Below are 17,928 nucleotides of genomic sequence, written 5' to 3'. Positions count from 1 at the left end.
GAGGATCATCATCCAGTGTGGACACATAAAACAGGCAGTGCACACAACTCTTTTTTACATGCTGCGTTTCTCAACCATATTGCTGCCCACAAAAAGAAGTATGCTATAAAAGGCATGTGGGCAGCCATGTTATCAGAGGAGGTCTAATATGGAACTTTATAGAAGCCTTTCAGTAATGTGCTCCAGGTGGTACAATACCTAGAAAATAAGGCTTCTATGAGAAATAACAGTCTTTATCAGTCTACCTGGCCTGCCATACAATAAATCATTCAGCTATGCACAAAACCACCACACGAGGAGCCCTTTCTACAGTAATGCTGGCCACACACCAGCCGAGTACTATCAACCCTTAAAGGGGTTGTCCCACAAGAAAAAAAAAAGTCTGTAGTTTCAAAACCAACACCTGGATCTGATTACTTTTGTAACTGCATGTAATTAAAAGTTTAGCATAGCCACTGAGTTATTCAATAAAATTTATCTGTATAGCGCCACCTGCTGTTTTTTTTTTCTTATTTGTTTGACCTGCTCACTGAGATGGCCGCACATGCTCAGTTTCATCCTTCAACTGCCTCCTGAGCTGTGATAGGGAGAGCACGGACACGCCCCCTGTGCTGCAGCAAAATAGACACTCCCTCTGAGCTGTCAGCTTGATATAAATCTAGCAGAGCAATGAATGGGGAGATCTCTGGATCCATTTGTATGATTGTCATTTTTTTTTTTTACATTAGTCATGGGATAAACCCCTTTAATTTAGGGTAAGAGGATAATGAAGACACTGTCCAATCAGTTTCCTCCTCACATGAATGGGATGAAGCTGTTGCAACCTGAATAGTCACACGACAAGCGTTTCGTTAGCTCCCTCGCCGTCATAACAACCCAACCGCACCCTGGCGCTCTCGATAGGGCGCCGACGTTTTTGAATTCAGTTCTGCAGGAAAGGGTTAATAAACTATGGCCACAAGGCATAATTGGCCAAGGGGTTTTCGCTTGCCTTTATGAGTGCTTGACCTTGAGGACAAGTGTCTTCTTTTAAAAGTCCCATGTAACCCCCTAACATGACACGGGAAAAGCACACAAACCATTGAATGTGAATAGGGCCTAAGGCCATAATGTACTCCTCTTCACAATCAAGTACCTTAAACTCCGGTAGGAAAAGTGATGGAGAGTGGACCACATGAACTTTCCAGTATCCTATAGGAACCTCACGATAAATCCCTCAAGATAACGTTGTAAATGGCTCTCAGTCAGAGCAGTGATGCCGACATTTTACCACCCGACAGAGAAAAACTATTTAAACTGACGTCCCAAACAGACACTCACGTGTCACCTGCACTGGCTGCCATGTAGAGGAGCAGCCAACGACTTCTTACTGGACTCCATATAATGGTAACTACTGATCACAGCCCGTTGGACACCATTGTTTTGTATCATTCAAAAGGGTATCACAAAACAGAAGACAATGATCTGATCGTGTGCCCACTGAATAGGGGGATCACCAACGGATCTGACCACTGGGTCTCCCCACCACATATGGAGCAGGTTCACTCCCCTCAAACTATCACTGTCAAAGTCACTGGTCATCAAGGGGTTAATAACGGTCATGAAAGGCATTTGATCTACAGTGACAACCCAGCAGGGGGCAGTCATCAGCAGCTGTACGTATGAGACATGTTGTCCCCATGGGAGCCGCCTCATTAGCTCACTGGGTAAACTGGACCGGTACATAATTGTAAAGGTAAGTACATTGATAAGTGTACTTTACCTTACTCTGAGCGATGCATACAGAAAACCCTGATCCTTACAGAGAATCTAAATGTGTTAGCCAATGATGGGAATTGTAGTCGGAAAATGGTATTCAGCTTCTACTGTTGCGTCATGTATAGAGGAAAGATGGAGCATGTCAAGGTGTTCAATCAATGTCAACTGCATGAGGCTTTGTTCACACTGGGGTCATTGCTCCCCTGCTTTTTTGACGTATCACCAGTACATATCCCGAGTTGTCGTCTGACACGTCTATATAGGTAAAACTGGGCTGTAATCAGTACAGCTTACATGTGTGGCGTCACCAACCTTCTCTAGACTTCTGTGTAGCAATGGTGCCTTATCAATTAAAGGGCAAGTCTACCTTCTCGATTTACAGGCTAGGGCAGCACTAAAGCCTGCCCATTAGTGAGGGTGATGTCACCGGGCCCACTGCTAGGTGGAAGCCTCTGCCTATCAGAGACCTGGTCCCATATCAGGGGGCTGCCTGGGTGAAGAAGGGGATATGTAGGGGTTCAGCTCTGAATCCTTACAACCCCTTTACTACTGGCACAATCCCTTCAAGGGATGAAATAGGGAACTCCTTTAAATGTTGTTCTAATATAATCCAGCATGAAAAACTAGTTAATTAGGTAATTTACTTTCTGTTACAAAAATGCTCCAGTTGTGAGATATTCTCTTTACTTCATTATAATGGCACTCCCGGGTTCTAATCTCTATAGAAATGTACACGTCCACCTATTGAGGTGGTCACACATGCTCAGTTCCATCCTTCAACTGCCATCAGCTGTATCTAGTGTTAGAAGCTATGAAAGTTACAGGGAGATAATGGTGGCAGCATAGACATGCCTCCCGAGAAAGGGCACACCACCTTGGCTGCCAGCCTGAAGAGAATCTAGCAGAGCAATTGGAGCAATGAATGGAGGGGTCATCATAGCATAGGGGATAACTTTTAGATTGGTGGGAGTCCCTACCGCTGAGATGCCCAACAATCATAAGAAAGGGGGCCCCATATCCCTCCTGAAATTAAAGAAGCGGCTGGTCAGGCATTTGCGTTGTTGCTCCATTCATTTCTGTGTGTTCCACTATCTCTGGAATTCCCATAGAGATGAATAGAGCAGCTGCACGCATGGGCGACCAGTTGCTGCGTTCATTTCAGGGGGGCGGCAGGGGGTTACTGGGCCCCTGTTCTTGTGATCGATGAGGGTCCAGCAGTAGGACCCCCACGAATCTAATAGCTATCCCCAATCCTGTGGATAGGGGATAACAACCAGAATACCACTTTAAAAGGGGTATTACCATCACAGACAATGGGAGCATATCTGTAGGATATGCCCCCATTGTCTGATAGGTGTGGGTGCCACCTACAATGAGCAGGGAGAGCTGTGGCTGGAGGACCCGGATTTCCAGGGGTCTGTCCACCACCAAGTGCTGCTCCCATAGACGTGAATGGGAGCGCACAGCACACGCGTGGCCCCATCTCCAATTCATTTCTATAGGGCAGACAGAAATAGCCGAGCCAGCGCTCAGCTATTTTCGTCAGCCCCATAGAAACGAATGGAGGGGGCTGCGCATGCGCAGTGAGTGCACCCTCCGTTCATTTCCCCGCTTCATTCTCATTGTAGGTGAGGGTCCCAGGGGTGGGACCTGCACCTATCAGACAATGGGGGCATATCCTAGCGATATAACCCCATTGTCTGTGATGGGAGTACCCCCTTTTTAAGGTAATTTTTGTTTTTTCCTCCTGCCTTCTAAGAACAATCATTTTTTTTTCCATTCATGCTGCCTCATAAGATTTTTTTTAATGGGACAAGTTGCATTTTATAATTGCACCATTTAATTCACTATTTCATGTATCGAAAGATGGGGGGGGGGGGGGGATTATAAAATAATAAAATATTTGTTTTTATTTTGCTTTACTACCTAAAAAATAATAATAATCTGAGCGAGAGCTTTTTTTGGGCAGGATTTTATTTTGTAATGGTATTCACTGTGCAGGAAAAATATTTTCATATTTTAATAGTTCGGACACAGCAATACCCTTGTTTATTTTAGGTTTATTCTTATTTATATAAAAGCATTATTTTTTTTACTGTACTTTTTAGCCCCAAGCCTTTGGGGACTTGATTATGTTATCCTAATTTTGGTTATACCACGGACGGCAATAGAATACTATTGCATTCAATGGGATTTTCAGACTGCTTGTCAGGCCATGCCATAGGCACGGCTTAGTGGGCAGCTCCCTATGACAGGCCCAGGAGTCTTCACAAGGTCCCAGGCTGTCATAACAACCGATTGGAACCACACAGTTTTCTGCAGCATCTCAGATCAGACTGCAGAGGAAGCCCCCTCCCTGTCTAACTGCTCAGATGCTATTGACATCTGAGCGGCACCTGATGGCTTAAATGACCAGGACAAGCGTTAAATCCGATCCCAGTCATTGCAGCCAGGTGGTGGCTATGTTACAAAGCGGGCACCCACCACATATGGAGCGATATCAGCTTATGACCCTGCGCCACCCTGACTTACATCTTGTGGACTTGTCTCTTCCCTTTCTGTAGGTGGGCAGCAGCTCATCCCATATGACCACTGAGTGCCTGCATCTCCCAAGGAGTGCACTGCTCTTGTTAACTCCTTCAACCCCATAACAGAAAATAGACCCTCACACCCAGCCCCAATGATTCCACTATTATATGGCCCTATAGTGTGTACTGCCCTCCCACAATGTCCTCCTCCACTCTCTAGACAGAAATACAGCTATGTATTCTATGAATTTAAAAGCAGAATAAAAGAATTAAAGATGTCTGGACCACTTCTCTATGAGATCATTATGCAGGTAACTAGCACGTCTGCTTCACCACTGAAGATAGGAGCTGGACCCGAGTTCTAGCCACAGTAAGGCTACTTTCATACTAGCGTTCGTCGGTCCGCTCGTGAGCTCCGTTTGAAGGGGCTCACGAGCGGACCCGAACGCAGCCGTCCAGCCCTGATGCAGTCTGAATGGAGCGGATCCGCTCAGACTGCATCAGTCTGGCGGCGTTCAGCCTCCGCACGGACAGGCGGACAGCTGAACGCTGCTTGCAGCGTTCGGGTGTCCGCCTGGCCGTGCGGATCCGTCCAGACTTACAATGTAAGTCAATGGGGACGGATCCGTTTGAAGATGCCACAATATGGCTCAATCTTCAGGCGGATCCGTCCCCCATTGACTTTACATTGAAAGTCTGGACGGATCCGTACGAGGCTATTTTCACACTTAGCTGTTATATGCTAAAATAATGCAGACGGATCCGTTCTGAACGGAGCCTCCGTCTGCATTATTATGATCGGATCCGTTCAGAACGGATCCAATCGAACGCTAGTGTGAAAGTAGCCTAAGACAGCAGGGGGCGCTACCAGAGAAAAATGTGTAATGTACATTAAAAACAATATTTTTATTGTGTGTATATTGTAATGATATTTCACTTGAAACTCCCTATCCATTGCATAATACTTTATTTGTGGGATAGCCACTAAAGACCATTATTTGTGGGATAGCCACTAAAGACCAAAGGACGTTTTTACTTTTAACTTATCAGCATTCTGGTTGCTTTTTGTGGCACCAATTGTTCCGAATTTTGCTACCATTTTAATACGTGTAAATAATTTATATTTTTCTATTATTATAATGTAATAGTTATAGAATAGGTTGCATATAATGGGAAACCAAAGTTTATTCACTGCTTGGTAACCAGTATAAAATGTATAATTTTTGTTATCTCTCCCCCCCCCCCCCCCAGAAATGTTTACATTTAAACATCAGTCAGTATCTTGACCCTTAAAGGGGATTTCTGGGTTCAGGACAAGGGCTGTTTGTTTACATTTGTACACTGCTGGGCAGAGGCTTCTGCCTAGCAGTGTTCCCGTTGACCTCACCGGCTCTAATGGGCAGTCTCTAGAGCTTCCCAGACTGTAAAAACAAGCTAGGGCAGCACTAAAGACCACCCAATAGTGCTGGCGACGTCACCGGACTCACTGATAGGTGGAAGCCTCTGCCTAGCTTACCCATAGAGAGCACGGTATGTCAAAGGATCTCAGGAAAATTCCCTTGCCCTGCACGATTCAGCGCAGGGCAAGGGGGAGCATCGGAGCGTAAAAAGCTCAAGTTCGGGTTCGGCTCTGAACCCGGACAACCCCTTTAAATGGACAGTGGGCTGCCTGAGAATGGGTACAGACTGCATCACACGGAATACATCATCTTCTCTGCTCCAAGCTGCCATCATGGCATGCAAGAGGTTAAACAGATCAGAGGATTCTATGTATTACAGCCATGCTGCCCATACTGTGGACTCCTGCCTGCACCATACTATTGTGGCACTGCCCATCAAGGGGTTAAAGGCCACATGCACCTCTGCAGTCATTTTTATGTTATCCCAGTGCATCTAAACCTACAGTAGGTTTTAGTTAGAAAACTATTACTTTGGTTTCTACAGCTTTTAGGCAGAGCTATGTGTCTCCATGGTAACAAGCTAACACCGCACAGCCTGATCCTGAAATCATACTCCGGCTCATTGCACACATACAGTCCGTCCAGATGTGATGTGTGTGGTGCTGAACCCTGATCATTCTGTACATCTGTGCACATGAGGGTCACCTCTCACTGATCATCTCTGCATTCGGGGGGGGCATGTTCTATATTGCATATTGGTCACGCAGCTGCAGCTCCATAGAGGTGAATGGAACCTGCGTGAAAAACAGAAGCCATCTGGATACAATGCGTTTTTCACTGATGGTTGTTAGGAGATGTTGGGTGTTATTCTTCAGATATTCTTCACAAGAGTGAAAAACAGATGCAATCCTGACAGGGGGAAAAAAAGAAAAGAAAATACTAACGCAACTGCATACAAAGCGATTCCAACCATCCGTTTTTCACTGATTAATCCTCGACACGTTCTGCATCACTCATGGGTTAGAGTCCTTACGTCCACGTCTTCCCCACTTACTTCTAACCCATTGAATATACGTTAGCAGAAACTGATTATGTTTGCCGTCTGTTACCATGGAAATACACAGTTCTGCACAAGAGCTGGGGGGAGAATGGGTTTAAATTTTTTATTTATTTTTAATTCCTATTGCAGACACTTTATGTTGTAACCAATGGAACAGGATAGAGAGAATGCAAAAAAAATAATAATATATATATATATATATATATATATATATATATATATATATATACATACACACACATATATATACACACATATATATATACATACATATACACACACACACACATACACCAGTAATTACCGTTACTTAAACAGTTCACCACCTCTTCCTGACCAGACACTTTTTTCTGCTGCTTTGAAAACTAACTTTATTTCTCATTTAGTTATTATGTATTATAATTTTTTATTTATTTTTTTACCCCTACGAAACATGGGGATTTTTTTTATTACAGTATTTTCCCGTAATATTTTTTAGGGAAACAGTTTTTACATTTTTTCAATTTTTAATATCACAATGTGCAACTAAAATATATTTTTATAAAGAGGACCTGTCACTTGAAATGACAATTCCAGAGCATTTATTCTTATAACTCTAATATTCCTACTATGTTTATGAATAAAGGTCCAAGAGGGTGTAACCACTGGGGGTCGTGTCCCTGCACAATGTCCAATCAGTGCCATCTGTGTAAGCAGCCTCCAACTGGTAACACTCCATTGTACCTTTATTCATAAACTTCTAGCAACAATAATAGAGGAATGGTATGACACACAGTTATAATAGATGTTGCAGAATTATTATTTCTTGGGGCACACAGGTAGTTACTAAGAGACATGTCAGGAGAGGTTACAGGTCCCCTTCAAATGGTGACCCTTTTCCATTACAATAGTATTGACATAGGGGATATATAGATTACCAGGGGTGGGGTTAGAAGCCGTGCTGTGGATTGCAGGGTGGTTGTAACCATGGATACGAGCAGTATATAATGTGATGAGAAAAAGAATCCAGCCAGCAAAGGAAGCAATATGGACAATCACAATACATTAGTAAGTGTCTTGTAGTAACTTTCTCTGCATAATAAATGCTAAACCTCACTGCAGAGCTGAGCTGTCTGCTAAGACCCTGCAGCATGTGCAGTTACCGGGCCCCTGGTGATCACTAAACCGGAGAAGAAATCGCCATTGCCTTACCCTAATCTGTATAAACTGCGCTCACTGAGTACTGTATACAGCGATGGAGAAGGAAGGGGTGGGTAAAAGAGAAAAAAAAAAAAAAAAAAAAAGTCTGTCTTCTCTATGGGGAGCCCAGCTGTCACTGACCGTGGGCTCCACGCTCCTCAGACTACCATCTCTACAAGGACTTTCAGGAACGTCCTTGCAGTGAAATGTGGCCCGTCAGATGTATAAACAGTTGTGTTCAAAATAATAGCAGTCAGACATCACTAACCTGATCAATCACTGTTTCTGGTAGAAATTATATTTCTAAATGGCAGATAATTTACTAGCAGGTGTAGTAGAGTAACAGAAACCCAACAGTCATGCCATGCATGCTGCTGATTCTCTGTAATTCACTCACTTATTGAAAGGGGAATGTCCAAAATAATAGCAGTGTGGAGTTCAATTAGTGAGGTCATTCATTCTTTGAAAAACAGGTGGCAATTATTGCACTTATTTAAAGGGATTCTGTCACCTTTTTTTACCCTATAGAGATGCGGACATGCACGGCTAGATCGCCGCTAGCATGTCCGCAATATACCTGTCCCATATCCGAGTGGTTTTATTGAGTGTGAAAAAAGATTTTTTTATGTAGACATAGATATATAATGTAATTGGCCTGGTAAGGAGCCCAAGGGGCTGTACTAACCGTGGATACAGGCGGTGCTGGGCTCCTTCACAGGGGGGGCGTGGCTGGGCTCCAGAACGGTTAGTACAGCCCCTTGGGCTCCTTACCAGGCCGATAATATTGCGGACATGCTAGCGGCGATCTAGCCGTGCATGTCTGCATCTCTATAGGGTAAAGAGAGATAACAGAATCCCTTTAAGGATGGAAGGCAGCAAATGTTGTACATGCTGGTTACAGTGCATTTCTCTCTGAAATTCTGGAAAATGGGTTATTCCAGACATTGTTCCGAAGAACAGCGTACCTTGATTAAAAAGTTGATTGGAGAGGGGAAAACATATAAAGAAGTGCATAAAATGATAGGCTAGTCAGCTAAAATGATTGCAAATGCTTTAAAATGGCAACCAAAACATGAAAGACATGGAAGAAAGCAAAAAACTACTATTCGAATAGATAGAAGAATAGCCAAAATGGCAAGGACTCGGGCAACAATCAGCTCCAGGAAAATCAAAGAAGGTCTAAAGTTACCTGTGAGAACTGTTACAATTAGAAGACGCCTATGTGAAGCCAAGCTATCTGCAAGAAGCCCCCGCAAAGTCCCACTGTTATAAAAAAGACATGTGCTGAAGAGGTTACAATTTGACATTCTGTGGACTGATGAAAGTAAGATTGTGCTTGTTGGGTCTAGTGACCGCAGACAGTTTGTCAGACGACCCCCCAAACACTGAATTCAAGCCACAGTACACTGTGAAGACAGTGAAGCATGGTGGTGCAAGCATCATGATATGGGGATGCTTCTCATACTACGGTGTTGGGCCTATTTATCTCATACCAGGGATCACGGATCAGTGTGAATACATCAGAATACTTGAAGAGGTCATGCTGCCTTATGCTGAAGAGGAAATGCCCTTGAAATAGGTGCTCCAACAAGACAACGACCCCAAACACACCAGTAAACGTGCAACATCTTGGTTCCAGACCAACAAGATTGACGTTATGGAGTGGCCAGCCCAATCCCCGGATCTTAATCCAATAGAAAACTTGTGGGGTCGACATCAAAAAGGCAGTTTCTGAGGCAAAACCAAGAAATGGAGAAGAACTGTGGAATGTAGTCCAATCATCCTGGGCTGGAAACCTGTTCACAGGGGCCAGAAGGTTGACTGCATGCAACACAGATGTCCAGCAGTTCAAAGGAAAGCAAATTCTTCAAACGTTTTTCAGTTTATATAGTGAATGTTTGAGTTTGTAAAGAAGAATACAAACACTGCTATTATTTTGAACAGTCTAATATACACTTTTATTTTAGAGGAACAACACAAATTTGATATATTTTCTTCATGTTTTGATTTGGAATAGAATGTGTAGTGTTCCCAACACATTTGTGCGTATGGAAATAAAAAGCTATTAGAAGGATCACACTGCTATTATTTTGAACACAGCTGTATAGTCAATGGCCTGCAACTGGTTAATACCCTGCAGAGACCAGAGACTGGCTGCAGTGGTCACATATTGACACATCATCATTGCAGCAGTCTATTAAACAATGGATGGTGGGGAGGACAAGGGCAGTATTTAAAGGGGTTATCCGAGAGTATAAAATTCATATTCCCGGGCCCTCCACAATCAATATACTTACGCTGCTCCTGGCGCTCCCTAGCATCCCCACCTGCTCCCCCGCCCCAAACACTGGATGTTTTCATCCGCGCACGGGGAGAAGCAGCAGCGGGGAGCTGGGTAGTATATTCAGTGTGGGGGGGCCAGGGCATATGGGGGGAATTTTATACTCTCGGAAAACCCTTTTAACAGTCAACAATTTATATATTTTTCTTTTAAATGGCATTTCCTCATCACTACAAACCAGATTTCTCAAAAACCTCTAAGAGACAATATCCTTTTTCACTGTAAATTCCATTCATTATTAGGAATAGAACGACGGGTCCCATTCATTAGCTTTTTTGGGGAGGAGGGGGGAGCGATGTTAGGGAGGCTTATCCATATCACCGCGTGCCCCCCCCCCCCCCCCCCCCATGCTTTCATCCGTGCACGGGGGAACCAGCGGTGGCTGCGAGGGGACTAGTTGCGACGCAGGTGCTGGGGAGCGAGGCAAGTACATGGTGTGTAAAGGGCCCGGTCATATGGGGAGGGGGGGCGCATTTCGGGGTTTGGATAACCCCTATAAAGATCTTTCATCGGACAAAAATATTAGGGCCCTTTCACACGAGTGAACCGAATCCTGGCCCTCTCACTTCAGTGGGTCTGTGTACATGATCGTCATTTCTCAGTCATCTTCAAAATCTCAGCACGTTCTATATTCTGTGTTTTTCTCGAAACCTTGGACCCACAGAAGTGAATGGGGCTTGTATGAAAAATGGATGCGATGTTTTGGCTTCTAGAAGATGTTGAGTGTTATCCTTCAGGTGTGTGAAAAAAGCACCAGAAACAGGCTGCATCCACGTGGAAACAAAAATGCAAGATCTTTACAGATTGAAAATCTGATGTTCGCCCCACGGGCGACTTCTTTTCAGACGATGACCGTCTGTCACATGTCGGCTAAAACTATCTATTGTTAAATTTTGACCGCAAATCGTTCGTTGTGGTTGAAATTGTCCATTGTAGATAATGTTAGAATAATATTCGTCACAGGGTAACGGCGGGTAATAACTGATCACTCATCAGTACTACAGGAAAAAGCGTCATTTGAAGAGGACCTGTCACCGCCCCTGACATGTCCGTTTTAATAGCGCCAGGCATTCCCCATGTAATAACAGTTCTAGAGCATCTATTCTTATGGCTCTATGTTGTGCCGTTCCTTTATTATTCCTGCTAGAAGTTATGAAGGAATTGCTATTAGCCTTCAGTAAGGGTACAGAGGGGCGGTAACTAGTTGGGGGAGGGTGTACCTGCACAGTGTGACTATCCAATCAGTGCTGCCATTGTCAGACTGTGCAGGTACACACCCCCAACTGGTTACCTCCCCCTCTGTGCCCTTACTGAAGGCTAATAGCAATTCCCTCATAACTTCTAGCAGGAATAATAAAGGAACGGCACAACATAGAGCCATAAGAATAGATGCTCTAGAACTGTTATTACACGGAGAATGCATGATGCTATTAAAACGGGCATGTCAGGAGCGGTGACAAGTCCTCTTTAAAGAAAACCTAACATTTTAGATACTAGAGCTCTTAACAAGCGAGGACTGTAAAGTGCGCCCCTCACCTCCATGGACAAGTAAACAATGCAGCCCTATGGAGGAGACCTGCACATCTTACATCTACACAGCCGGGGCTCACTTTCCAGGATCGGGGGCACATTAGGGCAGGGCCGGCCTTTGGGGTGTGCGGGCTGTGCGGCCGCACAGGGCGCCATAGGAACAGGGGCGCCGGGCGGCCGACAGTCTGCCGCAAACTAAGTATACTTATTACTATTTTCTTGCGGCCGCCGGCTAACTAACAGCGCTGAAAGCGCACGTACTATTGGAAATAGTGAGGAGGGGGCGGGGCCCGCGGCCGCTCTGAGCTTAGGGTGCCCCGCTGTCACTCACTGCAGCGCCGGCAGCCGGGTGATCAGCTGAGCGCAGCTCTCCAGTCCCTCCTCTCCCTGCTCCCTTCCTCCTCTATCTACACTACAGTGATGTGTGCCGTGCCCCCAGCCAGGCAGCGCAGCGGCTCACTCACTGTTCAATCAGTCAGTCTCCCTCCTCCTCGCTCCTCCCCTGCCTGCGGCTGCCTCCCAGTGACCCTGCCTCCTTCTCTCTGACAAGGAAGTCAGGTGACGGTCCACAGTCAGGAAGTGGCATCAGAGAGAGAGGCAGGGAGCTCCTTCACCCGTGGGAGAATTAAAATCATTCCTCTTCACTTCTCTCCAGTCCAGCTCCTCCAGCAGCAGCCAGGCACCCTGCCCAAGTAGTGCCCTGTGCCCAGCCCAGTGCCCACTATTGTGCCCTGCCTGCAGGCTGCAGTGCAGCAGCAGTGGTTTTTCAACCTGACTAACTAAGACAGTCCTGAACTGAACTCTGAGACTCCTGACACCTGTTGTCCTGGATAGTCACTCACTTACTTCTAAAAAGGTATAAATTTAAAACATTTGAAGTGTAATGTAACAGTGTTTAAACAGGATTCTGAAATCTGTCAATCATCAGAAAAAACGTTATGTAGCTGACTGACATGAGCGATGGGCTGATGTCAGCAGTACATAAGAGTTTTTTATAACTCCCTGCCCGCCGCTGCCGCCGTTCTATTAAAATAAAGATGTATAATATGCTAATGAGCCTCTAGGTGCTATGAGGGCGTTGCTGCAGCACCTAGAGGCTCAGTCTATTCACCCTTTGGCAGTGGCACGCCCATGTCCAGTTGATTGACGTCCGAGTTCTCCTCTTCGTCCCGTAAATCCCACGCCTGCGCCGTCCCGTTTAGTATTCGGCGCAGGCGCGGGATTTATGGGACGAAGAGGAGAACTCGGACGTCAATCAACTGGACATGGGCGTGCCACTGCCAAAGGGTGAATAGACAGAGCCTCTAGGTGCTGCAGGAACGCCCTTATAGCACCTAGAGGCTCATTAGCATAGTATAAGTCGGCAGGGAGTTATGTACTGCTGACATCAGCCCATCGCTAATGTCAGTCAGCTACATAACGTAACGTTTTTTCTGATGACAGAAACCCTTTAATAAAAAGTATTAATTGATTGGACAACAACTATCAATAAAATGGATTTTGCACTAACATGAAATTTGGATGTCTGTATTGGACGATATGTATTATTGCACATATAAGATGCCCCCCACAAAACATGTCACTGGTTACCTGTGGCATTTCTTTATGGGGGCATATTTTAGGTGCAATACTAACAAGTGCCTTGCCCTGCACTCGTTCAGCTGTGCTCGCATACATATCGTGCCCTGTGTCCACTGTCCTGTGACCACTCTGCTAAAGCCTGGCATAGCCCATCTATGCCCAGCTTTACCAAAGCAGACAGGCAGGAGCTGTGATGTGATCATATTTATTGTATGTATGTGTGTGTGTGTCCCCGTCCCTGTGTGTGTGACTGTCCGTCCCTGTGTGTGTGACTGTCCGTCCCTGTGTGTGTGACTGTCCGTCCCTGTGTGTGTGTGACTGTCCGTCCCTGTGTGTGTGTGGCTGTCCGTCCCTGTGTGTGTGTGGCTGTCCGTCCCTGTGTGTGTGTGGCTGTCCGTCCCTGTGTGTGTGTCTCTCCCTGGGTGTATCACCATGCCCACAGTGTTCCTATGTCTTGACGCAGCTGCATCAGAAGTTCAGAATGTTCTGTGCGGGGCAAGAAGAAGATGGAAGAGGAGGCAGCGCCAGCATGGAGTCCGTGCGATAGACACAGGGAGGCACACTAAGGACGAAGGTAACCCTTCCACATGATCTACACTAGTGTTATCTGTGGTTTTACATAGGACTGCAGGTAACACTACCACATTAGCAGCACTAGTGTTATCTGTGGTTTTACATAGGACTGCATGTAACACTACCACATTAGCAGCACTAGTGTTATCTGTGGTTTTACATAGGACCAGAGGTAACACTACTACATTTACGGAAATCAGAGAGCCATCACTGTTTTATCTGTATTCAGAGAGCTATGTGGTGTTATTTGTGGTGTTACATAGGACTGCAGATAAAACTTTAATGGTATATCCACAGGAGTCCCATAGATTCAGATACCGTATCGTGTAGCAGCATTATGGGTCCCAAAAAACCAGGGGTAAGGGGGGGGGGGCGCCACAAGGTTAGCTCGCACAGGGCGCCTGAACACCTAAGGCCGGCCCTGCATTAGGGGGTAGGCCATCTCTCCGGGATCGGGGGCACATTAGGGGGTAGGCCATCTCTCCGGGATCGGGGGCACATTAGGGGGTAGGCCATCTCTCCGGGATCGGGGGCACATTAGGGGGTAGGCCATCTCTCCGGGATCGGGGGCACATTAGGGGGTAGGCCATCTCTCCGGGATCGGGGGCACATTAGGGGGTAGGCCATCTCTCCGGGATCGGGGGCACATTAGGGGGTAGGCCATCTCTCCGGGATCGGGGGCACATTAGGGGGTAGGCCATCTCTCCGGGATCGGGGGCACATTAGGGGGTAGGCCATCTCTCCGGGATCGGGGGCACATTAGGGGGTAGGCCATCTCTCCGGGATCGGGGGCACATTAGGGGGTAGGCCATCTCTCCGGGATCGGGGGCACATTAGGGGGTAGGCCATCTCTCCGGGATCGGGGGCACATTAGGGGGTAGGCCATCTCTCCGGGTTCAGGGGCACATTAGGGGTAGTTCATCTCTCCAGGTTCGGGGGCACATTAGGGGTAGGTCATCTCTCCAGGATTAGGGGGCACATTAGGGGTAGGTCATCTCTCCAGGATTAGGGGGCACATTAGGGGTAGTTCATTTCTCCAGGATTAGGGGGCACATTAGGGGCAGGTCATCTCTCCGGGTTCGGGGGCACATTAGGGGCAGGTCATCTCTCCGGGTTCGGGGGCACATTAGGGGGAGGTCATCTCTCCGGGTTCGGGGGCACATTAGGGGGAGGTCATCTCTCCGGGATCGGGGGCACATTAGGGGGAGGTCATCTCTCCGGGTTCGGGGGCACATTAGGGGGAGGTCATCTCTCCGGGTTCGGGGGCACATTAGGGGGAGGTCATCTCTCCGGGTTCAGGGGCACATTAGGGGGAGGTCATCTCTCCGGGTTCAGGGGCACATTAGGGGGAGGTCATCTCTCCGGGTTCGGGGGCACATTAGGGGGAGGTCATCTCTCCAGGATCAGGGGTAGGTCATCTCTCCAGGATCAGGGGCACATTAGGGGTAGACCCCTCTGCCGAGCTGCACCCACCCCCGGTCAGGTCCATATACAATCAGATGGAGCGGAGACACACAGGTAATTGGATCCTGTCCATTCACTACACACAGGCACCTGGATACGGCACATACATGTACCCGGGAGACACAGCGCCCGCACATGCCAGTCACCTGCCCCGCACACAATCACAACCTGGCGCTTACACGGCCGCGTCCACCCAGGAGGAGGCGGGATACGTCCGTGTACACACACACAAACCGTTCCCGGGCCTCCCTCCCCGCGAAGGCCTCTCCCCATCCATAGCCTGTATTAACCCATACCTGGAGTGCCCCGGTGGGCTCCGGGTGATAAGCGGTGAAATCACTGGCTGTTGCTGTATTCTTTGTGTCTTCCCAGGGGTCCGTGTCCTCCGTATCTCTGGACGGCGGCAGCTAAATCCCGGGCGCCATTTCCCGCCGACCGAGGGAACGCAGGACCCGGATACAACGCAGTGCGCATGCGCGGACAGACTGCGAGGAGGAGGGAATGTGAAGAGGAGGGAGCTGTGCATAGGCTGTGGGAAGGGATGGATGGCGCGCCACAATGCTGTGCGCACAGGTTATGGACGGAGCAGGCAGACGGCACATGCCGTACAGGGGGCGGGCACGTGCGTCTCACCTGTTAGGACCACCGCTGCCCTCCCGGGCACAGGCATAGTGGTGGAAGGGCAAACCCAGACGACGATTTTTGTGTTTGTGTTGTCACGTGATCGAGGTGTTGCCCACCAAAAAAAAAAGTCTCAGTCCAATGATAAAATATTTCCCCCCTCCCTCCAACTAAAAAATATGCAGTCTGCAGACCAGGGCAAAGCTTCTGGGAGACAGGTATATTGTTCATGGGATCATGCACACAGTCGTGTACATATTTATATATAAAAAAAAAAATCTATATATACAAAACTATTTTCCTCCCTACTGTCAATAGAGGGGGTCTTCTCATCTACAAACACGGATAGGTCAGGCTGGTGTGTGCATGACCCCATAGACATAGTATGGCCGTGTACATTAGGGCTTGTGCACACAGCTATCCAAGGATCCATATAGCGGATCCAAATGTGACAGCCGTAGCATCATTTCACACCATCTTAATGGTGGTACCAATCTAGTGCCACACAGAGGGCCCATAATACAAACCTGTGCTGCCATGCATGTCACATGGCTGAGGCTCCTTTCATAGTAACGCTTGTTAGCGATAATCTGGCGGTGTAAATGCACTGCCGATTACCCAAAGAACGAGTGAAACCCTTGTGCAGCACACAAAAAAAATCCCCTCTTCCCAGTGGTAGATTGTGCTGTGTAAACACAACCTGCTCCCGGGAAACAACGAGTCAGTATGGAGAAGAGCGACAGCATTAGTGATCGCGCCTCCCCATACTCTGGAGGAGATCGCCACATGTGAACACAGAGGTCTCCTCCACTAGTGATCCGCAGATTGGCGGGAAGGAACGCTTGTACATCGTCCTGTGTAAAGGGACCTTTAGGCTAGTTTTACTCTAGATCTTTTGTATCTCTGCCTTCCGGCATTGCCGTCCAGCCCCATTAACTATATTGGGGACCGGCGGAGATCTGGCCGCAACTCAGCAAATATGCCGAGAATCAGCTAGACCAAAAAACACTGTGTGCGTTGCAGCCAGACCCCCATTATAGTTAAAGGGGGTTTCTCCTGAATTTTTTTTATATTAATGATCTATCCTGGGGATAGGTCATCAATAGCCGATCGGTGGGGGTCTGACACCCTGCCGATCAGATGGCTATGTAAATTAAATAGGAAAGCCATCCCATATTAGTGAATGGGACGGTGTAGTTGTAAGTCCGCCTGCTCACCGCTGCTATGACGGCCAGCAGGTAACCAATGAAGGGGAGGCAGCACTTGCACGGAGCATGGCCAGCCGGGGTCTGACACCCTGCATCTGATATTGATGGCCCATCCTCAGGATAGGTCATCAATATTAAGATCCTGGAAACCCCTTTAATGGAGCCGGCGGGTATCAGGCAGCGTCCAGCACTGCCGGATCCAGACATCTCTGGCGGGCTGCTGCCTACCGGAGAGGTCTGTCGCTAGAGTGAAACTGTCCAGTGGCCCATAGCAACCAAGCAGAGTCCACCTTTCATTTACCAAAGGAGCTCTGAAAAATGGTGGAATCCGATTGGTTGCTAGGGGCAGTTTTCCTTTACACCAGTTTTGATAAATCCACCCCTGTAACTCACAGTGATACGTCAGTTAAAGTGGTTGGTCAGTTTCCTATCCTCTTCCTCAGGATAGGTCATCAATATCAGATCAGTGGGGGTCCAACTCCCAGCACCCCCATCGATCAGCTGGTTGAAGAGAATTCACCACCCCTGCGAGCGCCACCTCTTCACCGTTTACCTGCCCGCCGTCGACACTGCGCAGCCAGCAGTGTAATTACACTTCAATGGAACGGAGCATTTATCCTCAGTCTGCTCCTTCCCATTGAAGTTAATAGGAGAGGGCATTGCTAACAAATGTTCATAGGAACAC

At 47.3% G+C, this 17,928-nt stretch overlaps 1 protein-coding gene across 1 annotated transcript in view; it reads right to left on the bottom strand.

Annotated features, from left to right (window-relative positions):
* CTDSPL2 (CTD small phosphatase like 2) overlaps positions 1-15,891 on the bottom strand; it is a 35,243-nt gene extending 19,352 nt beyond the window's left edge. Inside the window, exon 1 of the mRNA XM_044279341.1 lies at positions 15,711-15,891. The gene's annotated coding sequence lies outside the window, so the exon portion shown is untranslated. The remainder of the gene's footprint in view (positions 1-15,710) is intronic.
* Between the last annotated feature and the right edge of the window lie 2,037 nt (positions 15,892-17,928).

The sequence above is a fragment of the Bufo gargarizans genome, chromosome 2, assembly GCF_014858855.1.
Source record: "Bufo gargarizans isolate SCDJY-AF-19 chromosome 2, ASM1485885v1, whole genome shotgun sequence".
NCBI classification, from domain to species: Eukaryota; Metazoa; Chordata; class Amphibia; order Anura; family Bufonidae; genus Bufo; species Bufo gargarizans.
Note: the sequence above shows the minus strand (reverse complement) of the source record. Positions and strands in the feature narration are given on the sequence as shown.